Here is a 25,039-nt window from a genome sequence, read left to right on the forward strand (position 1 = left end):
TTGAGATCCTTCCCAGCCCCATTTCCTACAATTTCTATTATCTCCTTAAAGTGATTTCCCAATTTAACCTTGGCTTTTCTTTGAAAAGACACATACTTTATTAATAATATATATGACAGATAAAGCATTTTGAGTAATTTTTCTAAGTTACCTCCTCTCTCTGACAAGCACTTTCTGTCAGGTGCGTGTTCCTGCCATCACTGCTATATCGTTCAAACAAGACAAAAAAGAATTGGCTCCAACTTCAACTATAGATACCCTAAAAATATCTCTGAAGCCCAGACTGCAGATATATGATGCCCACTCTGCTTTTGTGTCTGCTTCAGTTTAAGCTGTGAGGTTCATCACTATGGGCCAAGTTTGGCCCTAACCTCTGTCTGCCTGTCTGTAAGAGCCACTGGGTAGTTTGGCCAGGCTGTTGAGTATTGAGCAGGTGAAAGGCAAATTGATTCAGCAACATGCAATGAAAATGTCCATTGACAGGTTAGGTAGCTTGGGAGGCAGTTCTGACAGCAGTCAAAGAAAGACCAAGTTTTTCCAAATGATTGGGAAAAGACATGGGTTTGAATGTGGCTGTGAAAATTATGACATCTGGGTAGCAGGGCCAGAAAGCAACAAGAAGACCTGAGAAGAATAATGCAGTGGGTCAGAATAGACTGAGAAAGACTGGAGGCAGCAGAAAAAGGTCTCATGATAGAGCTGTGTGGATGAGAGAGACCTACATTTGCATGAAGCGCAACTGGCTGGTTTTACAATTTCAGCTTTTTGAGAAAAACTTTGACCAAGAGGACTGACTTTGTGTTTGCCATATGGCTGCAACTGTGCTGACCCTACATGAGATGCCCTAAATACAAATTTGCCGTCTAGAGCTGTGTTGTCCCTTGCATTGGAGAAACTTCACTGAAGTGCAACATAAATGTCTAAAGTCAGGGAAGTCCCCAAACTCATCCCTCAGCCTTGGGCTCATGGCAGCAGAGGGGCTCAAATATTAGAGCATCTGATGCATGGAAAAGTCCCTGTAGCGAGGGTACCTTCTGCTTCTGCAGCAGATATGGCATCTCAGTTAATGTTGTGCCTTGCTGAATGTGTCTCCAGGATTGTCTCAAGGCCTGTGGAGCTGACAAAAAAATATTTCATATTTTGTCCTGCTCTCTTTTACATTGAAAAGGCTGCATGGCTTGTGTGACACAATACAACACAGAAGATGAATTCCTATAGATGTTATACCCACATGCACATACACAAAGGTAAAAAAAGAACAGGATACTTTTCAACACGATGTTGGCCCTTAGTAAGGCCACAGTTATGAGCAACTGAATGCAGAAAGCTGAAAGCAAGGTGGGACCATTAAATCACTGAACTTCCTGCACATAACAGGGTATTGCATTTCATTCATTGACCCTGCACGGAGCCCAAAACTTGTGTTTGTCTGAGGCACAGATTCCAGAAAGTCATAGAGTCCCGCTCTGAAGGCACTGAATAATGGGGAGTTCACCACTTCCTTTGGTAGTTTGTTCAGGAGGTTAAGCACTCTCAGTATATTAAAAATGTGTGCCTTACTGTATTTTCATTTTGTATTTTTATTCTTTAGCTTCCATGGGTTCATATTTTGCTTATTTCTGCTAGGATGAAGAGGTTTTTATAGCTTATGTTGGATACCCTTGTGGAGCAGTGCAGGTTTTAAGTAATTTCTCAATTATTCTTTTTGATTAGCGGATTGAACTCTGTCATGCTTTTACCACTAGAAATTTTCTCTATCCCTCAGATAATTTTGTGTGGGCTTTCTAATACACAGCATAATTTTGATAGCTGAGCACCAGACGAGGATCCAGGATGGGAGATGCTGCCTTGCTAATGCAATGCATAGAAAGAAAAAAAAAATATCGTCTCCTTACTTCTCCTGTGCTTACATATACAAAGACTGTTAGCTGTCTTTATCAAGCATTGCTCCAGAGAACAAACCATGGCCCATAGCACAGGGTATAGAGTGGCTTAGGTATACACATCTCAGGATGATGCCCTCTAGAGAGAGGCCACATCCCCTTTGCATTGTGCTTTGTTGGGGTCTGCTCTAGACCACATGCATTTTTTTCCTATGCTTCTAACTATGCTGCAGAGAAATGGAATTAAAAAAAAAAAAAAAAAAAGGCTTAGTGCCTTCATTTTAAAGAGGAAGGAAATATTTCAAAAACTATGGGGCGAGCAAACTTGATTTAAAGCCAGAGTAGATCATCTGTAGCTGATCATGAGTAACTTTAAAGATGATTCAAAGAGTATCAAACTGAGCTGCAAGAAAAGTCAGAGTGATAAAAAAATTGTATTTTCCTTCAAGTTTTAATTTTTTTAAATTAAAAGCACAGTATCCCAGCAGTCTTTATATAGATTTTGGTCCCACCAGTTCAGCTTCATCCCGCCTCTAGGCAACCCATCACAAGTATTAATCTTTTCAGCTGCTGCCTTGTCTGAGCATTATAAGTTAACTTTTCTCTAAGCTTCTGCCAGTGTAATATCACACCATAATAGCCAGTAATGCAAAGGAGCAGGATGCCATTCCTATTGCTCCTTTCTGGGAGGAGAAGCAGCCCCATTTACCCATTATTTTGCTGTATTAGGAAGGCCTACACTTCTGACAGTGGTAGGGGCTGGGGATATTTACTGGAAAGCCACACAAGTAAAGGAACAAATGAATGTATCTTAATAAAAAATGAAGTTAAGAATATAATGAGCGGAGAGCACTTGTTCTTTGTCTAACCTCTTGAAGTTACTACATCTTTGTGCCATCTGGTGGACCTTCTCCCCACGCAGCTGGAAGGAGATAGGCCTCGCCAAGACGCAGAAGGTATACCAGGGCCACCTACCAGGGGTCTGGTGGAAATCCCTGACCACACAACTGCACAACAAACTGGCCCTGTCCATACTTTGGACACTGGAAGCGGTGTAGCCACTGATGGGGAGCTTTGGGCCCAAGTACTTAGTGCTGCTTAGCTGTGGATCAGCTCTTCTGGACGAATAACTGTCCTGATCTATCTGAGCGGCTTCTGGAAAGGGCTCAGGTGATATTTCCACCGGCCTCAGCACTGTCCCATGGCAAAACATCGGAGTGGATGGGTGCGTCTGGTTTGTTAGCAGTACTGGAAAGCCAAACAGGCTGCTCCTCTGCAAGGTCTCCTGGGCATTGCTGAAGGATGATGCAAAAAGGCAAGGCACTCAGCACAAACGGTGGAGAGCTTCATATGCTCTCTGCTATGCTCTGATGGGCTGTGAAACAGTTAACAGTGTTAGCATATAAGCATCTGAGTTAGCATCTTTGCTGTGAGGAGTGCAGCAGTTTATATTTCTTGGAGCAATTGTTTCAGGCTCCTCTGCTGTTCCAAGCCCACACCGCTGCTCTAGTGAAGCTCAGCTTGGGTTTTCTTCACAGTTGTGACAGCCAGAGATGTCTAAAAATACAGAGAGCTGAGATTCCTCAGAACAATTGTGACTTCTGTCTCTACTTTCTCCCCACCTATTCCTTCTTGCCTGAGAGAAAAGTTGGGGGGAGTGTGGGGGTGGATAGGGAAGGGGCTCATTTCTTTCCCCTTTTTTTTAAGGCTTGGTTTTAGATTAAGGTACAACGTGAAGGAAATCAATGTACTGATAGATGCACCATCTATAAATCTACAGTAAGCATGAGACACAAACAGTTTTGGAGATTTAATCCACATTTCTAAAGACCTGCAAAATCCTTGAATTAATATGTTGTGTTGGTATGTAGTATAATATATAACTACACAGCAGTAAATCTGAAATTTAATGTTAAAATTATATAGGTCAGATATATTTTAGACTCAAGAGGGAAAAGAGATATCTTTTTCTGAGCAGTCCTTTCTTCCAGAGTTGTATGGCTTCTCAGTCATGGAAAGATTTTTCTTCTGATTCTATACACACCTTTGTTTTGCCTTTTTTTTTTTTTTCCCTGGGTCCCATATTGCCGTAAGTTACGAGCTTTGATTTGCTGTTTGAGAGTGGCATATGGTTCCTCCCTTCAAGGACTTTCATAAGCATATCACTTGATCTTTCATGTTTAGTAGGAATTCAAGAAACAAAAAGAGATGCCAAGATGCTGGTTGGTAACAGAGGATCTGTCACTGGGTCATTCCTGTCTGTTTATTATCAGCATTGTGCTGTAAATAGTTCCCAAGGCAAAAACAGAGGAAGAGCAATAGAGACACAAAATAAGTGAAAGGGACTGCCCAGCCAGTTAGAGGGAGGATGGGTAAGTAAGTAAGTGAATTCCCATAGGGCTTAGTCCAAGCATGCTGACGTTCATGCTCTGTCATGAGTCCTTAATGTTAATATTCTTACTGCTTTTGTGGCAATTGTTATTTTATACATTACTGAGCCATAAAAAGAGATGTACTTAAAAAAATGTCCACCCCCAAGCAAAAAAAGAACACTTGTTTGCATTTAATAATCACTAAAAACTTGAAATTCTAAATTGGATTAATTGTGTCTATTATAAATTGATGGGGGAATAGCTATGCATTAGCCCTGAATTCTGATTACCTGAGAGGTTCCACTTGTAGTATAATTAAGAGCAACTTCATAATAGTGGTAGGTGTATGATTGAATAATACATGCATCCCCTGCTGATGAAATTCAAGGCAAAGTGTTCACGAAGAAGTAGGGCTTTTTATTTTTTTTCCTTGTTCCTGCACTTAAAATGCTGAAGGATTATTGCAATTACAGCCCATGTTTACACTATTAACAGAGACATGCCAAAGCCCTTGATGCAAACACCTTCAGACTTAAGAGGGGTTGGCAAAAGAATCCCAATTTTGTGGCTCAGCCCTTGTTCTGCATAGAATCGTGTTCCTGGGTGCCTGTGGTGGCTGGTTTAATTAGGAACACACGCTTTCCAGTAATACAGGGGACACCACTTTGTTGACAGCTCATTGCTTAATATATATGCCCACTAGATGGCTGTAATTGGTGTGGTCATTTATTAATTATAAAATATTTTGCATGTTCCTGTCTTTGGAGCCTTGTTTACTCTTGTCCTTTGATAGCTTCTTGTGTTTTCTCAATATATAAATGTACCTTCTCAACGTATAACTCCCCATCAACTTGCAGCTCATTACCAAATTGAAGCTGAATATTCACAGGCTCCAAGACTGGACGAGCCCCTTGGGTGCTCCGGTCTGACCTCTTGTACGGCATGAGGTTTCACAGCACCGTACCCACAGGCAGATGTGATTTAAGCCTTCCACCCCTTCAATGAAGGAGGCAGCCCAGCCACACATGTGCTTCACCTCAAGTGGCCAAATAGTCTCTGTTCTCGGTGAAATTGCTCCTGTTTGAGATGTCAAGCTGAGATGAAGGGATTCGGGAGTAAGGGCCTGAAGTGATGGGAGAGGAGAAAACTGAACCATGAGAAGGAGACAGAGCTGCGTGGTGGCACACAGAGGCTGTGTCAGTGGTGCATCTGTAACACGGGACTGCCCATTCCTCAGTGTCGTGCTCTGAGCAGCAGTTCTGCCTCTTCCTTTTCTGCTGTTCTGTCTGGAGATGTTTAATTTTGAAATGATGCATTTGTCATCCTCATCACTGCAAAGGCTAGCTGTTCAGCTAATCTCTTCATTCACCATATATCATTACAGTGAAGGGCTTATCATTAGTGTGAAGGCACATCTAATCATGTTTTACTGATATCAAAGCCGGGGGAGCTGGTGTAAGGCTTAGCAGTTTTGAAAGCCCACTCATGAATTACAGAGAGAGGGTCACAGAGAAGTTACCTTCACGGTGCTGCTTTGACTTCCAATCTCAGTGTCAAAATCCGTGCCCAGCAGTGATGCTGCAGGGTTTTGTGCTGGTTTAGTAATCCCCAAACTGTAGTGTGGTGACCCAAGGGAAATGGCCCACTGGCAGCTTAGGTAACCATTCTGAGCAGGATTTAACACAACTCCTTCAGCCCAAAGATGAGTATAAAGGCATATGATCACCTACAAGGGTTTTGAAGCTCTGTTGGCCCAGAAAGTTTGAGAACCACCAGGAGTGTTTATAAACATATATTTACACTTGTCATGTATATACAACAAACGATCACAGAAGCCCACTGTCGTGGTTTAGGCCCAGCTGGTAACAAAGCACCACAAAGCCACTCGCTCACTCCTCCCTCCTGGCCCCGGTGGGATGAGGAGGAGAAAATATAAAGAAACACTCGTGGGTCAAGACAAGGACAAGGAGGGATCACTCACCAATTATGGTCACAGGCAAAAACCAGACTCAACGTGGGGAAAAAAACAAAATAAATTTAATTTACTATCAATCAAATCAAAACAGGATAATGAGAAGAAAAACCAAATCTTAAAATGCCTTCCCCCCACCCCTCCCTCATTCCTGGGCTTAACTCCACTCCCGATTCTCTCTACCTCCTTCCCTCAGCAGCGCAGGAGGACGGGGAATAGGGGTTGGGGTCAGTTCATCACACGTTGTCTCTGCTGCTTCTTCCTCCTCAGGGGGAGGACTTCTCACTCGTCCCCTGCTCCAGCATGGGGTCACTCCCACGGGCTGCAGTCCTTCATGAACTTCCCTGGCGTGGGTCCTTTCTGTGGGCTGCAGTCCTTCAGGCACAGCCTGCTCCAGCACGGGCTTCCCCATGGAGTCCCGGCCATCCTGCTCCGGCGTGGGCTCCTCTCTCCCCGGGCTGCAGGCGGGCATCTGCTCCCCCGCTCCCCTCCGTGGGCTGGGGGGGGACAGCCTGCCGTCTGGTCTCCCCACGGGCTGCGGGGGCATCCCCTCCTGCCCCGCTCCTCCTCCCCTCCTTCCTCACCGCCCTCGGTACCCACAGAGGGGTTCCTCTCCCATCCCGATCCCCGACTCGCTGCAGGTTCCCCTCTTCACTCCGCTCTCCCAGAGGCACTACCGCCGGCGCTGACGGGCTCGGCCTGGGCCAGCGGCGGGTCCGGCTGGAGCCGGGGAAGCTTCCAGCAGCTTCTCACGGAGCCGGCCCTGCAACCTCTCCCCCGCTACCAAAACCCCACCACACAAACTCAAATCATTCCACTCCTCACCTCAGCAAATCACATATTTAAGAATTATCATCAAAATCACAAACTTCACTCACATCAACAAAAAAAGACTTTCCCATAACACCCACTCAGGTATTTGTGAATTCAATAGGATGAAAACTTTCCTCTAAAACCAGCACGTTGTTGTTCAGTTGGTGCACAGTCTTGTGGAGTGCTGATGACCTTAACTTTCTGTGACCTTCTTGGCATTTGATGGCGCTGCCGTCCTGTCTGCACAGTCGTGTTGACAGCGCCAAGATCACTCTTGAGGTACAATGCCAAACACCTGCACATCCAATAGCCAATCTCACTGCAATCTAACCTACGTTACCGCTGTTGGTTTTAGTGTAGGTAAGGTAAAACCCTGGAAGGCTCCGATCAATACGTGGGCCCTGAGTGACCCTGCTGAAGATGAGACACTGCTACTTCAGAGGAGGTTGGCAGCCATGCTGGCATGATCATTGCACCTTCAGTAACTTTGTCAAAGCAGTGTCAGGAAATGTCATATTTTCTGATTTACTTTTCTCAGAAATCTTCCTGCTTACTCCAAGCAGGCTGAAATCTCAGCTGAACTGATGGCTTCAGCTCTAACACCTCACCCTGGGTTCAAGCATGGTGCTTTCCGGAGAGACCCAGGATCTTCATAATCCCTGGCAAATAAGCTTTTTTTCTGTATACAAAGCGTATTTTTCAAAAAGTACATTTTTCAGTCACCTAAAACTTTCAAATGGTCTGTGCCCTAAGATTACCTTTTAACTACTTATCCCTTATGTTGTTGGCCATATATTTCACGTACACAAATTAAATAGAAAACAAAACAAAAAAACCCAAATTTGAAACATTTCCAGAGGCTAAATATACCATGGCAAAAGCTTTCACTGTGTTTTAATGGCCTGAATAATTTCTTCTTTTTTTTCCCCCTTTTTTGGCTGGAAATGTGTAATATGCCTATCACGGATCCTGTGACAGAAAGAGCCAGCCAGCACATTTTCTTCAAACTGACTGGTTCATAACCCAGTGGTACATTTTCCAGTGTTTTTGTCTGAGCAGCGAAAGTTGAAATTTGCAAACAAGACTCTTTGTATCTTCAGCATATGAGGATAAGAAACAGTAGAACAAGTCAGCAGCAACTTGTTTGTGAGAGACAACATGCCATCAAAAAATCCTTACCGTCTGTGTGCCTGCAAAATGTTGCTTTGTCTTTATATGCCTTTTACCACAATAGTGATATATAGTGAAACAGCAACGTGGTCCCAGTTTTCTCGTATGGAAGAAGAAAGTGTCCCTGTTCCAAAGAATATCAGGAAGGGATTAAAAAAAGGGGGAAACTTTTTCTTAGATATGGGGAAAGTGAACTCCAGTCTGATTAATTGACTTGCCTACCATCTCACAAGGAAGCATACCTGAGACACCCTGGAATTAGACATCTCTGGTGTTAACTCCAACATTGGTCCTGGTTCTCCTGCCTTGGAAACCCTGCACAGCACCTGTGCATCATTAAATCTCTCTTACTTCCCTTGCTTTATAGGGGGAAGATCAATATCAACACTTCAGTGGGATTTCTTTAGAAACATGGTGAAATATACTTTATTCGTTGATGGAATCAACGTGCTCCATCCAAAAGATCTCATCCATTCCAAAGCCAGAACACTGTCATCTTTCTCTAAAAAAGCTCGTGTTTCCCACCCAGTCTGTGCCCACTAAATTTGGACCCAACACACACTCTCTTTCATAGCCATTTCCATGTTTTCTTGTTCTCCTCATGAGCAAATCATCCTCAGTTGGTAGCTGGGCATTTGACTGGGGACATTTAAGTGTGTGGGGATCAGAGATCTTGTTGGTTGGATTGAAGTGGGCAGTCTTCCACAACTTTCTCTGCTAAGCAGTTTCTTATGACAGTAAGGAAGCATCATTGGCAAAGGTGTTCCTTACCTCTAGAGCCAGTAGAAAGAATGGAACAAACTCCTTGCAGCATCTGCTATGGTCGAGGCATCGGAGGTTGCAGCTGGGACCACTGTTCCAGAGTGGCCCCTCCTTTGATTTGGGGGTCAACCCTTGGAAACTGAAATATTCCTGCCCATTTTAAGTATGCTAGTATCTACACAAATGACTAGTCTAACAGTAAGGGAGAGGGATGAAAGTGGGAGGATTGTTCAGCTTGTTCCTTCCCAAACACATCCAATCTGTTTGGAGTACATGCATCTTGGGCTGTTTAATACCATTCTCCCACCCCAGCGCTGCACATTCTGCACATTCAAAATCTAGGATTCACAGACACCCTCCAAATGCATGAGATAAATGCAGGAGGCTGTCAGATCATTGAAAACCCAATTCTTCCTCTCACCTCCCACTGTATTCTTGGCTTTATTTTTTATTTTTCTTCATATTTTTCAAGCTTCAAGCTTTCTTCTTCAGCCATAAAAAATAGAAACATTCTTATAAAATGAAAATAAAACTGACGTATAGTCACCAGACCCAAGGAGCTGCGACTTTAAGTAAATCAGTAAATATCTCAAGCCTCAATAAAACAGCAAAAGTTGGCAGCCCTGGAGCACTACCCATGCAACCTTATTTATTTTCTTTTATTTCTTTTCTATGCATGTGTCCAGAAAGCAGCACAGCATGCTATAAGCAGTGAAAAATCCTTGTCTCTCCAGAACCCTCAGTGTGACACATTGTAATCCCTTTTTTTTAACACGCATATGTAGAGAGAACCGCGTCACTGACTGGGTCAAGAGCCCAGCAATTTGGGTGCCCGAGTTAGAAACAGCCACATTACGCTCCTGCTACCATCAGCAATGAGGTAGGTCAGTTTCTTAGGATGTTTTGGAGGATTCAAAACCACATATGTACAGGGCCAAAGAACATTGCATTCATTTTGACCAGCAAAATACAGATGTACCTCTCCTTTACTCTGTCTCCATGATGCCTTTACAATATGTTGGCTATCATATTTCAAAGCATATGCTTTTTTCCTAGCATGGACGCAGTTGAAGATAGTTTTGTCTTCTCAGTTCTTCCTTGAACTTGTGCATAAGCATGCATTTCCCCTGGGAGAGGGAAAATATTAGAAACTACTTTTATGCTCTCTCTGCTTTGGAGACACAAGGATTTTCAAAGTTTCACATGCTGAAAGGTGATGTATCGATGGTAGAAAATGTCACATCCCTTGACATTTGAATAAGCTAATGGTCGTTTCCCTTGGGCTGTCTAACATTGGAAAAAACCCAGGAATTCTGACATTCAGCTTGCTAGAAGTGGAATTACAGATGGCTGCTGAACTCGTTTCAGTGTGTATGAAAATTGAGGGCAGGGGGTAAGAAGGAGAATGGCACAGCAGCTCTGTATTTCCTGCTGATAAAGTGGAAGTCAGATCTAAATGCTATTTAACATAGAAATCTCCTAGGATGTAGAATGGAAGAGTCCTCCTCCCCTTTTGCCCAAAAGATATTAAGGTAAAACAATTTTGGAGGCAAAGAGAGGGGAGGAAAGTATATATGGGGCAATCTTTGGTAAGCAGGGACAGCTGGAATGTGATGTACCATATTTAAATAATCCAATTAGTCTTTCTTCTGGGGAAAAAAAATACCAATTTATTTGAGCAACTGCCAAGTTCCAAGTGAATAGATTGAAGTAGTCAATAATAAAATTTCTAATTGTTTATAGAAATGTCGCTGTAGTTTCTCTTCCTGGGGTACCCAGAGGCTATTGACAGAACCATGTAAACTGTTGTTTCTCATCACAAGTTGGACTGTACAGGTTTATTCTTGAGGGATTAATTTTATTTCCTTCAGTTTCCACAAATCTTCCAGGTAAGTCCCTGACCTCCAACCTCTAATGCATGCCTTTGTAAGAAAAAAAAACAACAACAACAACAAACTTGCTCTATAATAGCTGGTTATAAAATGTTTATGTCATTTTGAAAAGCTTGGGGAAATTGTACTGGGTAAAACATTGACTTCATGACATCTCCTGAAAGATGTGCAATTCTGACAGTAGTAGGATAATCTTGGCAGCTGTATTAGCCCTACTGCATCTTGGGCTCTAGGCACTGATTTCCATTAGATGAAAATCATAGAGCAAAATCTGTTTCTGATAACATTACTGGGTTTTGTGGCGTTGAGAATATGCCCCACATGGCGTCACTCTGCAATGCGCAGAGTATGTTGGCCCTGATCCAGCACAGCACGTGAAAACCATGTTTCTATAAATATGTATTTAATCTCTATTTTCAATGCACATGAAAGGCCCTCATTATCTCTCAACACTGAAATTTAAGGGAACAATCCTACTGCTGTTGGGGTCAGTAGCAAAATGGTACAGATTTAATGGTAAGAATGGTCTGGGGTCTAACCTTAGATGTACCGAGTGGCCCCAAATGACACCAACATAATAGAATAAAACTAGCAATTAAGAGTTTCATAGTACTTAGTTCTATCTGGGATTTATCTAGAAGGGGTTTATACTTTCCCATTTAAGCTGGAGATACTGTGTATGTTGACAGGACTCTTCTCAGATGAGGATGTGGATTGCAAGAGATTGGGTATACTTTTTCTCCCCAATGGGCACTTATTTTCAGCTGCCCTGAGCAAATCCTCCTAGTGTCTGGGGCACTGGGGCAAGTTAATGCTGGTAGAGTATTCCCAGATATGAGCTGCCAACCTTCATCTTGCACTGTCAAGTCTGTCTAAGATTGTTATCTTAAAGTCCAAAAAAAAGTTGGTCCTTCTTTGAATCAAATGCTTTTTTTTAATCCAAGGGTAAATGTGAATTGTGCTCATGGGCTATGTAATTGAAATCTCTTGACTGAAGAGCTCATATCATGGACAGAAATGATCGTTTTGTGGTGAAATGAATGGGTAAATACTCAGGAGACTTGCCATCTATTCCTGCTTCAGCAACAGATGTCAAGAGTGGTTTGAGACATGTTACTTAATATCTCTCACCCAGCTGTAATATCCTAAATCCAGGGTGGTGGTGAAACTGTTTGAAGAGCAGTGGTTATTTAACTTGCTTGTGGCAAGTGCTGTACCAGTGCAAAACATTATTGGTCTTACTGATTTTATTTTGATAGGTTGCTCGAAAGTAAGCCTGCGCAGGAGGAAATGATGTCATGAACTGGAAGGAGGATATGTGCATTTCCTTTTCTTAGTCACTAAATAGCTGCAATGTTGAGTTCAAGTTACAAATCTTCAATTTAAATGCTATTTCTATCTTAACATATGGATGAAAGCTGGACATTCATCAAAGTTACAACCATATGCATAAGTGCCATTGAAGGCTGTAGAAAAATATTAGGTACTAAATGGATTTATAAAAATGTTGAAATTCATCAAAGAGTTCACTGACCTCCTTATCTTTAAGGTTATCCACTAAATATCTGGGACATGTTAAAAACGAACCCAGAGCCTGGCTGTGGGAGACACGCTGTCGCACAGCTGAGAACCAGAGGGGAAGGGTTGCAGAACTTTGATTTCCTCCAGAGAGGAACATAACACGAGGGGCGACTTGCAAGGTGTGCCTTAGAAGTGACTGGCATGACAGAGTCTTTCTGTCCTGTGCATAGAGACTCCTGGTGAGACATCATCTGCACGTGAGGAACCCCTATCTCCTTCCCTCTCCGTGTGTCCCCCCTTTTCATCCTGTGTCCCCTCTCTAAGTCCTTTCTCCACACCAGGTGCCAGGGGCTTTCAGTTCCTACCACTCCTACAGGCCTGATGTCTCTTTTTCTGGGCGTTAACAAAAATGTATAGTGGGGTTCGGATGTATTTATTGCCATAAATTCCCTCTTTTCTTCTCCCTTTTTACAGTTCTGTAAGCAATAACTTGTCAGGCAGAAGGATACCAGTTCCAGCTTTGTGGGAATACGTCCTTTGGAAACATTGGTAGTATTGTGATGAACTTATTGAACCCAAATGGAGCCATGCTTTGACTTCAGCAAAACTGTATTTTTCAGCCATGTATAGGAAGACATTATTGCAGTTAAAATGTACTTTAGTATATCACACACATTTGTGAAATCTGGTATGAAAAGGGACCTGTGTAATAACCTATTACAAGACAAACCACAGACCTTCTCTGACATAATTCATGTTCAAACTGGAGGAGATCATTCAAAGATCAGAAAATCCATTTTTAGTTTAAAAACCACCAATGGCAGAGAACCTGCTATAACCACAGCTCATTTGTATGAACAAGTAATTATCCTTGCTAATAAAAACACAGCCCCTGTGTTTGAATTCATCAGTCTTTAACATTTCAGCCAGCGGTTTTCATTGTATCACTGAATGTGGGACTGAAAGCGTGTTATCGGTGTTTTGTGCAGATACGTATAAACTGTGACCAACTCATTCCCTGATGTTCTGAACACACCACTGTGGTTAGACAGTCCATGTTTCTGTTAATTAGAGTTACCTTCTAATAGCTAGGCAAAGCAATTTTCAGATCTAACATAACTATCAGCCTGATCACTTACTAAATCAGTCACTTATTTTCTGGTTCAGTCAGATTTTTGAGCTGTTTTTTAGATAATCTTTAGTAGTATTTCTTAACCATAAAATACTGAATCTAAACACTCATAAGCATTTTATGCTTCAGTAAGTGAAAAGGTTTTTGTTTGTTTGTTTCAAATAAAATCAACAGTTTTGATGCTATTTGCAAAGGATTGTGTCTGGAACTGATTGAAAATTTGCAGTCGTGAAAATCATTGCAGGAAATCAAGTTTTAACGAAGCAGATATTTTTATGAGTGTTATCTGCTTTCCATAAAAATTGTGCATGTGTTGTGGTAAGAACACTGAACCATTGAAAACAAGTCCTGAAATGCTGTGGATCTAATTGCTTTTGCAGTTCAGACATCTCCTGTCTCCTCCTGTGTGTGCCATGCTCCTGCACTGGACTTCATTCCCTGATACCCAAGAGGATCGTTTTACTCTTAGTGAGACAATCTTTCTTACTTTAAAAAAATACAATGGTAGTCTGAGGTGAGAGAGAGAGTTTTTAGAGTAGCTCAGCTGCTAGAGGAGTATGGGAAGTCGAGGGAGGTGGACAAACCCACGCAAAGTGCGTCCAGGGTTTGATTTCCCAGAGCACTGCTGGACACCCACGCACAAAATACAGGCAGTGGGGTGAGACCAACTCTCCCCGGTGCTTCTGTCTTCCCATTGTGTGTTAAGTGGCAGCTGGTGGCTGTTGATATTCCTCCCCAGTCTGACAGGCTGATTTGGTGCCCTTACGCAACATCCTGGTCCCTTAAACTGGAGTCCACAGCCGAATGTTATTGTGCTTAATTGCTGAATGATGTGACAAGGTGTATGATGCCTCTGTGGCAGTGTGAATGTGAAAACGGGAGGCTAAAGGGGAATATTGCTAAAATTTTTGAGTGCGGGGAAATAGAATTTCGCTTATGCTTATTGGGGTAACCTGTTCATATAACAAAGTCCTATTGCCTTCTCTGAGGTAATTCTTGTTTGAACCAGAGTAAATGTTTCAGAAAACCCAAAAGTTTCAAAATTACTAGTGGGAGAAACTTACTCCAACCCTTGTAAACTGCCTCAACTACCCTCATCAATGAAATGAGGTTTCTCACTTCTAGCCTGACTTAATCTACGTTCAACTTTCAGTCAGTGATGACCAGCATCCTGTTGTCTGTGGGACCATGTGCCTGTCACCTAAGTTTTATTCTGTCAAGGTTTATTTATAAACAATTTCTCCTCTTACAGTTTCAAGCACACCTCTGGGGACACAGTCGCTCGAAGCAGGAGCATTGCAGTGTGGAAGAAAGCTTTCAGCCACAGCATGGGCAGTGAGTGAGGGCAAGAGCTGCTCCGGTGAGTTGTTGCGTGAATGAGCTGCAGCAGCGGGAAGATCCAGCAGAAGGCAACCCGAGCGACGGGGCAGCTTGGTGGTTTGCTGGTATTCATGTCTGACAGAGAAAGTGCAGCAGGTTCTTTGGAAAGCTGGAGATGCATGAAAGACCTTATTAAGGAAAACAAAAATTTGAGGGGAGTAGAAAAGATAAAGATTACAAAGCTATTATTAGCTTGTGTCAAACCTGAGAGCAGCAGGAGACCATCGGGGCACACACTTAAGTTACTGACAGACACTGAAAGCTTTTAAGTGAAATTCCTTGCCTGGGGTGTAGTTATATGGGGAATGTACTTGCAGGCAGCAGTGGAGACTATCTGGGTAAAGAACAAGGGGAAAGCACTGGAAGGTGGCATGAGAGGGACAACTGAGGTCTTTGATTCATCCTGGCACTTAAGCACCTATCTAACCATGACCACTTAAAGACAAGGAGACTACTCGTGGTTTTGGATACAGTGCTCAACTGAAGGTTCAACCCAAAGCCAATTACGAGAAACAGTGGTGGTATATTGCATATATTATATATACAGATTTTCTATAATTTACATATATGTTTTCTGTTTCTTATTTCAGTATGAACTTCCCTTTATCCTATAATTGTTCATGTCTCCTCCAAGTCCCACATCTGGTTTGTAGCAGAATGTAGGGTTTCTCTTTTTTGGGCACCTTTCCCCCTCTAGCAAGTCTCTGTGTTCGTATGGCTTTGGCCTGAACAATGCGTCATCTGTTACTCTGATGCTTCCCTTTGGTTGATTAATTCCCTTGTTGTGTTTTGCATTCTGCAGTTCCAGATTTTGTCATCCCTTATATCACTTTCCACACACCTAGAAAACAGAACTTTACCTTTTTTCTCCCTTTCATTTAAATAGAGTATTATATATAAATAAATACATAAATTAAAGTGCTTGGAAATCAAACTTGGCCTCTGAAATGTTTTCCCACTTAACCTTTTTTCCAGCATGATGAGAAAAGGTCCACTTGTGGCTCCTTTCTGTGTGTTTAGTGCTTTGTGCAGCCAGTTTTTGACAGAGCCAGAACCAGCAAGTTCTCCTGCAATATTCATTAGACATTAACCTCACAAGGAGAACCTTTCTGAGTACATACTTGAAGCTGAAAGGCTCCAATGGCTATTGCAACCCTTTTGTTTGTTTTTAACTGGGGCAGTGGCATAGTTAAGAAGTTTCTGTGTTTAGCTGGGGTGGAAAACATATTCTCTTGTTTATTTTGGAGGAGTAATAGATTTCTTTCCTAATGGTATTTCTTGCTATGTCTCTGCTGCATTTGCAGAGATTAGGAGATTTCTTGGACTGATTTTGGGAATGGTAGTCCCACTATCCATCCCAATGAGAATCAATTGCTGCAAATGAAGCCCCAGTATACAACCATAATTAACTTGACATGCAGCTTATGTTTATGGCCTTTGCAAAAGGAAGTTATAGTATATTCACACTCACATTTCTTAAATGTTTCTTTGAGTTGGAGGCTTTTTTTCCTGCATGAACAGCCTTATCTTGTTCAATCTATGCTCTCTGCATGTAGTTATTATACCTTGCTGCTGAAAGAGGTTAAAGATAAAAGGCACCACATTTGTTTTGGTGTTAGAAATTCACAGGTTTTGTGGGTGGTTTTGGGGTGGTTTTTTTTTTGTTTGGGTTTTTTTTTCTAAGAACAGGAACAAGAGAATCATAGAATCATAGAATGGTTTGGGTTGGAAGGGACCTTAAAGATCATCTAGTTCCAACCCCGCTGCCATGGGCAGGGACACCTTCCACTAGACCAGGTTGCTCAAAGCCCCATCCAACCTGGCCTTGAACACTGCCAGGGATGGGGCATCCACAACCTCCCTGGGCAACCTGTGCCAGCGCCTCACCACCCTCACAGTGAAGAACTTCTTTACATCTAATCTAAATCTACCCTCTTTCAGTTTAAAGCCATTACCCCTCATCCTATCACTGCATGCCCTTGTAAAAAGTCCTTCTCAGCTGTTCTTGTAGGCCCCCTTTAAGTACTGGAAGGCTGATATAAGGTCTCCCTGGAGCCTTCTCTTCTCCAGGCTGAACAACCCCAACTCTCTCAGCCCGTCTTCATAGGAGAGGTGCTCCAGCCCTCTGATCATCTTCGTGGCCTCCTCTGGACTCGCTCCAACAGGTCCCTGTCCTTCTTATGTTGTTGGCCCCAGAGCTAAATGCAGTACTCCAGGTGGGGTCTCACCAGAGTGGAGTAGAGGGGTTGAATCAGCTCCCTCGACCTGTTGGCCACGCTTCTTCTCATGCAGCCCAGGATACAATTGGCTTTGGGGCGGCAAACGCACATTGCTGGGTCATGTTGAGAAGTCATATTCCAAATAACATAAGGTTTCCATTTTTAGGCTCAGAGACAAAATGTACATTTTATGAATAACAACGTAGAAGAAGAAAATATTAACTACAGGTTAACTACACAATAAATGAAACACTGTTATGGTATCTAGTATTCTTCATCTCAAGTGACCTCTGCATGCGAACAGGGATATTTAAATTGCACTTGTGGTCTCTTCATCCACCATTAAAATGCATCTGTCTCTGAAGGGAAGGTTCTTAAATATTTGACAACAGTCTTTAAAACCATCAGAGAAGGATATTTTAAATATGGAATACAATTAGTTAAGTAGGAATATGATCCAACATCAGCATGGAGGCTGTATTCTTACATGAAGTATTCAGGGATCTTCAGTGACAATTGCCAGAGCTGTAATTTTATTTCATGTATGAAGAACAGATGTTTCATATCTTGCTTTCTTCTCTTCTGGTGATTTCAAGTTTACTTTACAAATTCAAAGAAAACCAAATCACACAAAACTTCACAGGTGATGAAACAAAGGCACAAAGCTTGTCCTGCTTTACATCCCATTTATGTCACAGCATCATTTACACCTGGTAAGACAAGTGCTCCTAACCCGGCTGTTCTTTTTTAAAGCCCTTTTGTACGGATCCAGTTTGTTGTGGCACAGACAAAACACAGTGCAGAGGAGAATACAGCTTTTCTTTCCACAAATCCCCCAGATCTCTGGTGAACACAATTTACATAACCAATTCTCTGGCCTACGAGATCAGGTGCCAGAGCATCCTTCCTTCCTTCTAGGAGATCCAGATGCCTAAAAGCCCATGCAGTCTTACTTGAGGATCAGGCAAGTGGCAATTTCAGCTGATGTAACCTGGCAGCTAATATGAATAAATAAGAAAGAACATACTTTTCTCCCAGTTTGAAAGTCCCCTTCGAAGTCCTGGATAAGCTCAGGGGAAATGTAGCATAAGTGCAAATCAGAGACTTAATGTGATTTCCCAGTCCTCTCTGCAAATATGTTAGTCCAAAGAAGTAAAGGAGAGACTTAAGCTGGTGAAAAATTCAAGGAGTCCCTGAGCATTTAGACGTTTCCCTTTTGGGGGGAGGGAAAGAAGCTGTGAGCCTCTCAGAGCTGCTGAGAGCTGCAGTGAGAAATAATGGTTTGGTCCTTGTCTGCTCATATATGAAAGGCAACCACACAGAAAATCAGCCAAAGAAACCTGGAGCTGAGAGAAGGTGTTACTGTCTTTTTGTCGTAGATAATGAGGAGACAGATGGGAAAGAAGAGGTATTTGCTGTGGATTGATTAAAACTTACTTTTGGAGAGGACGAGAGATTTCCTTCTCTCTTTCCCCTGTCCCCCCAGTATCTGTGGCTGTAATTCACAGGGGTGTGGGTGATTTAGGGATGCAGTGTCCCGGCTGATCTCTGTCTCAAGAGCGGTTCAAACCCATCTCTCAGATCAGAGAAGCTGCTGTGCTGTGTGCACGTATGTGTATGCATATGTGCAGTGTGAAATCCAAATTTAAATCCAAGTTCACTTCATCCCATCTGTGATTTTAACTTATTTGGATGCTGTTCAAACCCTACAAAAATGAAAGTCTTGAACAAAGTTTCAAATAGCGGAGGGGCTGGCCCTGCCCCAATCTGCCGGGCAGCCCCTTCTGTGCAAATGGTCCCCAGGGTTTCAGCCCCGCAGGTCACCATCATTCCCGAGCCAGAGGAGTGCAATATTGCGAACACATCCAGCTACCCGGTCCAGCTTTTGCAGCTAGCTAATGCCTATGCAGAGGAGGAGTATGTCGCACACCATGCTGTTTCAAAGCATGCTACGTCCGCTGCCAGGGTGCCTGCTGCTCAGTGCTCCCCGAGGGATCTCTCCGAGTCACACTTCCCACCCCAAACGTGAGCAGGGCTCTGCTTGTGAGAAATGTAGAGCAGCAATTATTTACACGTGGATCTTTTCATTTCAACAAGAAGGAGACCTTTTTTCCCTTCTTCATAGATGGCTGCAAACAGGAATGTTACCCAAAGATGCACCAAAACATCCACAGTGTGCGAACATGTGTGTGGATCTCCAAATTGCATGATCTTTCTTGTGAAGAGCTTCACCTGAGTCAAGTCATTTAGCTGTCTAAAACTGTGGAGGTAATGGGGTGCCAAGGAGTGTCCCTTCTGCAAGGGCTCCTTTGCAGATGGAGACCTCCTCTGGGAGGCTTTTTCTTCCCAGCTTCTGGGCAGCGTGGTCATTAGGAGCAGGAGTTGGTGGCCATCATCCTGTTTTGAGATCCCTCATTGTGTACAGAGGAACATGACACCAGGAGTCACAGAGTGGGAAAGAGGACCCAGAACCGTACTTCTGCTCTGTGGGGAGGAATAAAGGGGAGGAGTAAAGAGGAAGAATAAAGAGAGGAATAAGGAGGAGCGTGGCAGTTCCTCAGCCCAGCTTTGGCAGGGCTTCACGTGTGTGCGCTGCGTGGCTGTGGCTGCGGCTGCGTGTGCCTGCAAGTATTTGCTATTTGGCAGGCACGATTTAGCTCTCTTCCTCTGAAAATCTGACTCCAATTTTCAAGCAAAAACAGAGTAGTTTTTTTCCTTTGGGTGTTGCGTTTTATATGATGTTGCTACCAATGCCAGATGACAACATTCCCCCCTGCCACTGTGCAATGAAATGAAGCAGAAAATGTGGAGACAAAAGGAAAATTTGTTTTGATCTGGAAGCATTTGTTAATGATTCCCCCTTTGGTTCCAGGCTGGGCTGGTTTTATTCCTTTGCTGCTTTGCATGTATCTAGGTACGGAGAGAGTGCATCAAGCAGCCTGAGCGCCTGGGTTGCCATAATTTGACAAGACAACATTGCAGAGATACCATTAGCATTCGTGATTATCAAAGAGACGGTGGAAAAGAAATTGTCTTACTCTTGTCGTATGAATAGATCTATTTCACAACTTTTTTGAAGGCAGATACGAGGCAGTCACTTGCGAGGCTGGATTTTTAAGTTTCGCCACCACTCTGCCCTATTTTTATCTGTCGCTTGAGACATCTCATCCCCAGAAAAATCTAAAGAATTGTAAGATGAAAAAAGATTTCTCCATCACTGCTGAAATGGCCTCATATCTAAGTGTCAGTGGGGATGTTGCATCACTGATAAATTCAGCATTTAACATATTCAGGGTTGCTTGCCCTGGGGAAGTGGGGGGAGAGAACAGGTTATTTCACCTGATACCATCAAGTGATGATTTATGGCCTACTATCTTTTCTCTGACATTTATCTAGAGTTTTCATTGTTCATAACCTTACAAAATGCCTATCAGGTTTCTCTTGCTCTTCTGCAGGTGCAGCAGAATTTTAAATAAGAGCACAATTAAATGGAAATCTGAATCGTAGCCAGCAGGGTGTTCACAATAATCCAATACACTGGGGTGCTGTGCAGTATTGATCTTCTGATGTTGCAGTGGGAGATGATTTAAAGCCAAGCTTCTTTATCAAGGTGCAGGTTTTTCATTGAAACCTCCCTTCCATTATAATGGTGAGCTGTGCCAGGATCTAAGTTGAAATAATTAGTTCTGATGCAAAACAGAAGTTTGAGATTAAAAAAAAAACTACCTTGATTGTTATTTAACTTTGTTAATGACTGAGCTCTGTTGGCTGTGACAATTTCCACTTGTTCATCACCATTTTTTAAAAAAAGTAAACCAAAAGCACAGCCCTCTTCAACTTAAAAACAATTACTGGCTGCAGACAGAAAAGGAGTGAGGAATTAATCCATGCAAAGATGTGTAAGAGTAGACGGTTTCACAAGCAACTTACTTTCTACCTCAAAACTGAGAAACTGCCAAGAAATAAATTGGCTGATGCAAACTGAGTTAACTTGTCTATATAAAGGCACTAAACTCACATACACAGATATTAGAATTTGCACATTTTCTAGATTTATTCCTAAAATGTTGGCACACCCAATAAAGGAAGGAAAATACTGCACATCATTCAGTGTAAATCACACCTAGGGCACAAACTGCTTGTTTTTTCATTATAATAAACCAAACAAAAGTTAGGGCATCATCTTTTATTTTTCAGCCTTTGAGATGCAGGTCAGGAGATTAGTGTGCATAAAAAGAGAGTCCCTTGTCGTTACAGAGATGCAGCACATAAATTGAGTTGTACCATATATTTGTGGGAGAGGGAAAGTAAGGTGGGAAAAAATTCCTCTGTTCAGATTTAGACCTCTCCAGTGGAGATGTCTGTGTGAGAAACAGTCAGTCTTGAATCCCTGCCTAATAAAAGGAGATGAGCAGGAACCTCCAGGGTGTCATTCATCTCTTTCTCAGGTGGATGTCTAAAATAGATGAGATGAAACATGTCTTGGCAGAGGCAATTTCTCTACCATTTCCAAAGGGCTCTTGATGTGTGACCACAGATTCATCCATCCATCCATCCATCCATCCATCCATCCATCCAGTGCATCCTTCAGCACATGACTGTATGCTTTCAACATAGGGTGAGTGCCTGTTAAGTCAGGTGTCAGAAGTGTTCATGAATGTAGAGTCATGAGACCAATGTCCACAGCAGGGACCTACCAGGTCTAGCTCAGATGTGGAAGTCTGAACAGCAGAGGACTAGGAGGGAGATAAATTGCATCTATATGCTTGTGGACAAAAGTCTTGGTTTCAAATGAAGCAGCTATCTTCAATCTTATTTCTGGTAGGTGCAGATCCAGTGAATCATGATGGAGACAGAGGTGAATTTGGCTTCCTTTTCAAAAAGTATTTTATGAGTTTTCCCTGAATTAGTTTAAAAATAAATAAATAAGTAAATAAAAATGAATTGATGACAGTACCTGACCTTGTTGTGTTCCCTGGTGCTGTTGGAATAGAAAATCATTTATGTTCTCTCCATGCTGAGAGTGCATTCAAGACTTTAATTTGCCAATGTCACCTAAGACTTAGGAATTAGGAGAATATCCATCTAAAGATGCCAAAAAGCAGGAGGGGGATAGGGTCCTAAATCTTTTTCTTTCAATGGCAACTAATGACGAAAAAAGAGAGGGAGTTAAAAAATGGGCTATAGCCACATCATGGAGTCCCTCACAATTTCAGCTGAGTATAAAAACACTGAATAAAGTGCTTCAATGACAAGATCAGAAACATTGTTAGCACATCTCATTATATGGGATCTAATCAGTCAAAGGGCCAAACTTATGGTACTGTGATTAATCACCTCGCTTGCTGCTGGGTAGTCCTGTGTCTGCCTAGAGCTGATACAGATCAGCAGCCCCTGATATCCAGCCATGGCTCCCAGGGTTCCCTTAGGCTCCTCAAATGTCCAGCTATTTGGAGCAAGAAAAGCAGCATGAACATCTGCTGGGTTTCATTCAGGAAGAAAATCACTTGCCTGCAAACTTGGATGGACCATGGCACAGGGAATCCACAGATTAGAAGTGTCTTTCTTGGTTTCCAGGCCTTTTGTAGATGTCAAACCTGACTATGTACACCGCTAGCAATCTCTGTTTCTCCTGACCAGGTTTGTGAATGGTCTTGTCTGTCAGAGTGGCCTCTACAAGGTAAAGTTACCTTAGCCTTGCAGTACCAAACCCTCTGGCAGGAGAGTGCCATATATAAACTCTATTAGTACCGTTTAAGTTCATTATACAATGTGGCTGCTCCCACCATGTCTGGAGTTTAAGGCAGGTGTTTCTTATCCCATGACTAAACAGCAAACATACAAAAAGATTGTATATGTCAAAGTCGACCAACTTGACCAAATCCTTGCACGTTCCATTAAGAAGTGGCCAGATGTATGTGTGTCCATCACATAACCAAAACTCTGGTCTCTTCTGTCACAAGAGGGGCATGAGCCAAGCTCTGTGACAGTCTTTGTTCGTGTGGTCCAATGGCCACAAGCACTTCTGCCGTGTGCCTGGATGGATGTACACCCACCATACGTTAAGCTCTTAGCAACATATGCCAACAGACACTTTAGAGGAATGGATGAATCTACAGTCATGCAGTTGAAGAGGCTCTGAAGAGCCCTCAGGAAACAGAATGATGAGGACCAGGCTGAAGGCTGCCTAAATAGTTACTCTGGCTTGCAGCTCGCTCCCAGGTATGTACAAGAAGCTGTTTAGAAAGAAGGCAGCTGGTTTGGGCTCTGGGCAGATGGTTTGGTCCTCTGGCAGCTTTGTGGTGGTACTACTGGAGGCTGCAACACTGCTTGAGAATGAAAATTCAAAAAGTTGAAGTCTTAGAATGAAGCAGAGAGATACTTCTGAAATTAGTTTGGTGACTAAGTCAGATACTGATCGATACTTCAGATACTTGGGGAAAGATCTGCATCAGTGATTGGGGGCAAGACATAAATGCAAGAAGTAGCTACCCTACAGACCTGAAAATACGTCTTGAGTCTCTTTTTTTCTTTCCTTTTCCCTATTTTAACCTAGAACAATGGATGATCATATTAGAAATCCTGTTAGAGGCTTGGCTTTACGCATGTTCCTGACACTTGACAAATTGCTTTACACAGGCTCTGGAAACTGCAATACCTCACTCCCCAAACAGGCTGCAAAATTTCCTGGAGTTAAGGCCAGAACCAGCCAGTTCATCATCTAACCTGACCTCCACCGTATCCATCCCAGGCTAATACACTTCATACAGTTTCTGTTGCACGGTCCCAGTAACTTGGCTTAGACTAAAGCAGTTATTTCTGGTCTGGAGGTGAATGACTGCTGAGTAAAGCTGCGTACAATCAAGATTTTCTATTTTCTGAGTAACTATGTGAAGCTGATATATTTTGCTCCATTCCAAAAGGGAATGAATGCAATGTGCTTGTTAAAATAATACCCATAAACCCCCTTTTTTAAAAAAAACAATCCCAAGCTTCAAGCAAAATATTTAATATAAAGAAAACCAAAAAGATTTGTTTTGATAACAAAATGTAAAGCATTCCATTTTTTAAAACTTTCTTCCATTGCCTAGTGTACAATACAAAAGTTAAATATGGAAACAAAATGTCATTGGAGGTCAAAATGTTCTGTTCCATTTTTGAATTGAAGTCTCACTAAAATCAAGATGAAATGTTTAGATGTAGACAAAGACAACATTGAAATCGTTTAACTCTAGGTGCCTAAAATAATTAGCTGGCATCCTGCTGATCTTTTTGTAGTTCTTGGGATAGCGAAGATGAGTCAGAGATCAGGGGAACCTGCTTTTCTATGCAATGTAGGTAAAGCTGCAGTGGAAATTACATAGATAAGTTGGCCCAAACCTGGGTGCTGTGATTACTCCCCTTAATGGTATTTTTGGATAGTAACCCAATCACTGGAAAATTCCTCATCAGTCCATCTGCTGAGCTCTCACATGAGTAGTTCTCAGAAGTACAGGAGCCTGTGGTCAGTTGGCATAAAAATGATGTAGGTGGCAAACCTCCATGGGGTTTTATTGTGCAATGCCATCTCTCGCTCTTCCCAATTAATGTGATTTTCTCATAGGTCAAAAGAATGGATCACTTAGTGGTTAACAAGGGTGGTGATCCAAATACATCCAACACATTGCCACATGGTCTGTGACTTAGTCCCTGTTCCCTTTCTCAGCCTATTGACTCAGCCAAAATGGTGGGAGACTGCCCTATTTCAGGGGAGCACAAGAGTTAGGGTCTATATTCAAGACAAGTCCAAGCGGCAGACTCTCATACCTTCCTTGAGAAACTGCAGATTATTAACAATAAATGTCATACAATGAGACTCCATTACCCGAACAATATGAATGAAAATGCAGCATGTTATGTGGTGTTAGAGGACTGCAAGTGCTC

Source organism: Aquila chrysaetos, chromosome 19, assembly GCF_900496995.4.
Source record: "Aquila chrysaetos chrysaetos chromosome 19, bAquChr1.4, whole genome shotgun sequence".
In the NCBI taxonomy this organism is placed as follows: domain Eukaryota; kingdom Metazoa; phylum Chordata; class Aves; order Accipitriformes; family Accipitridae; genus Aquila; species Aquila chrysaetos.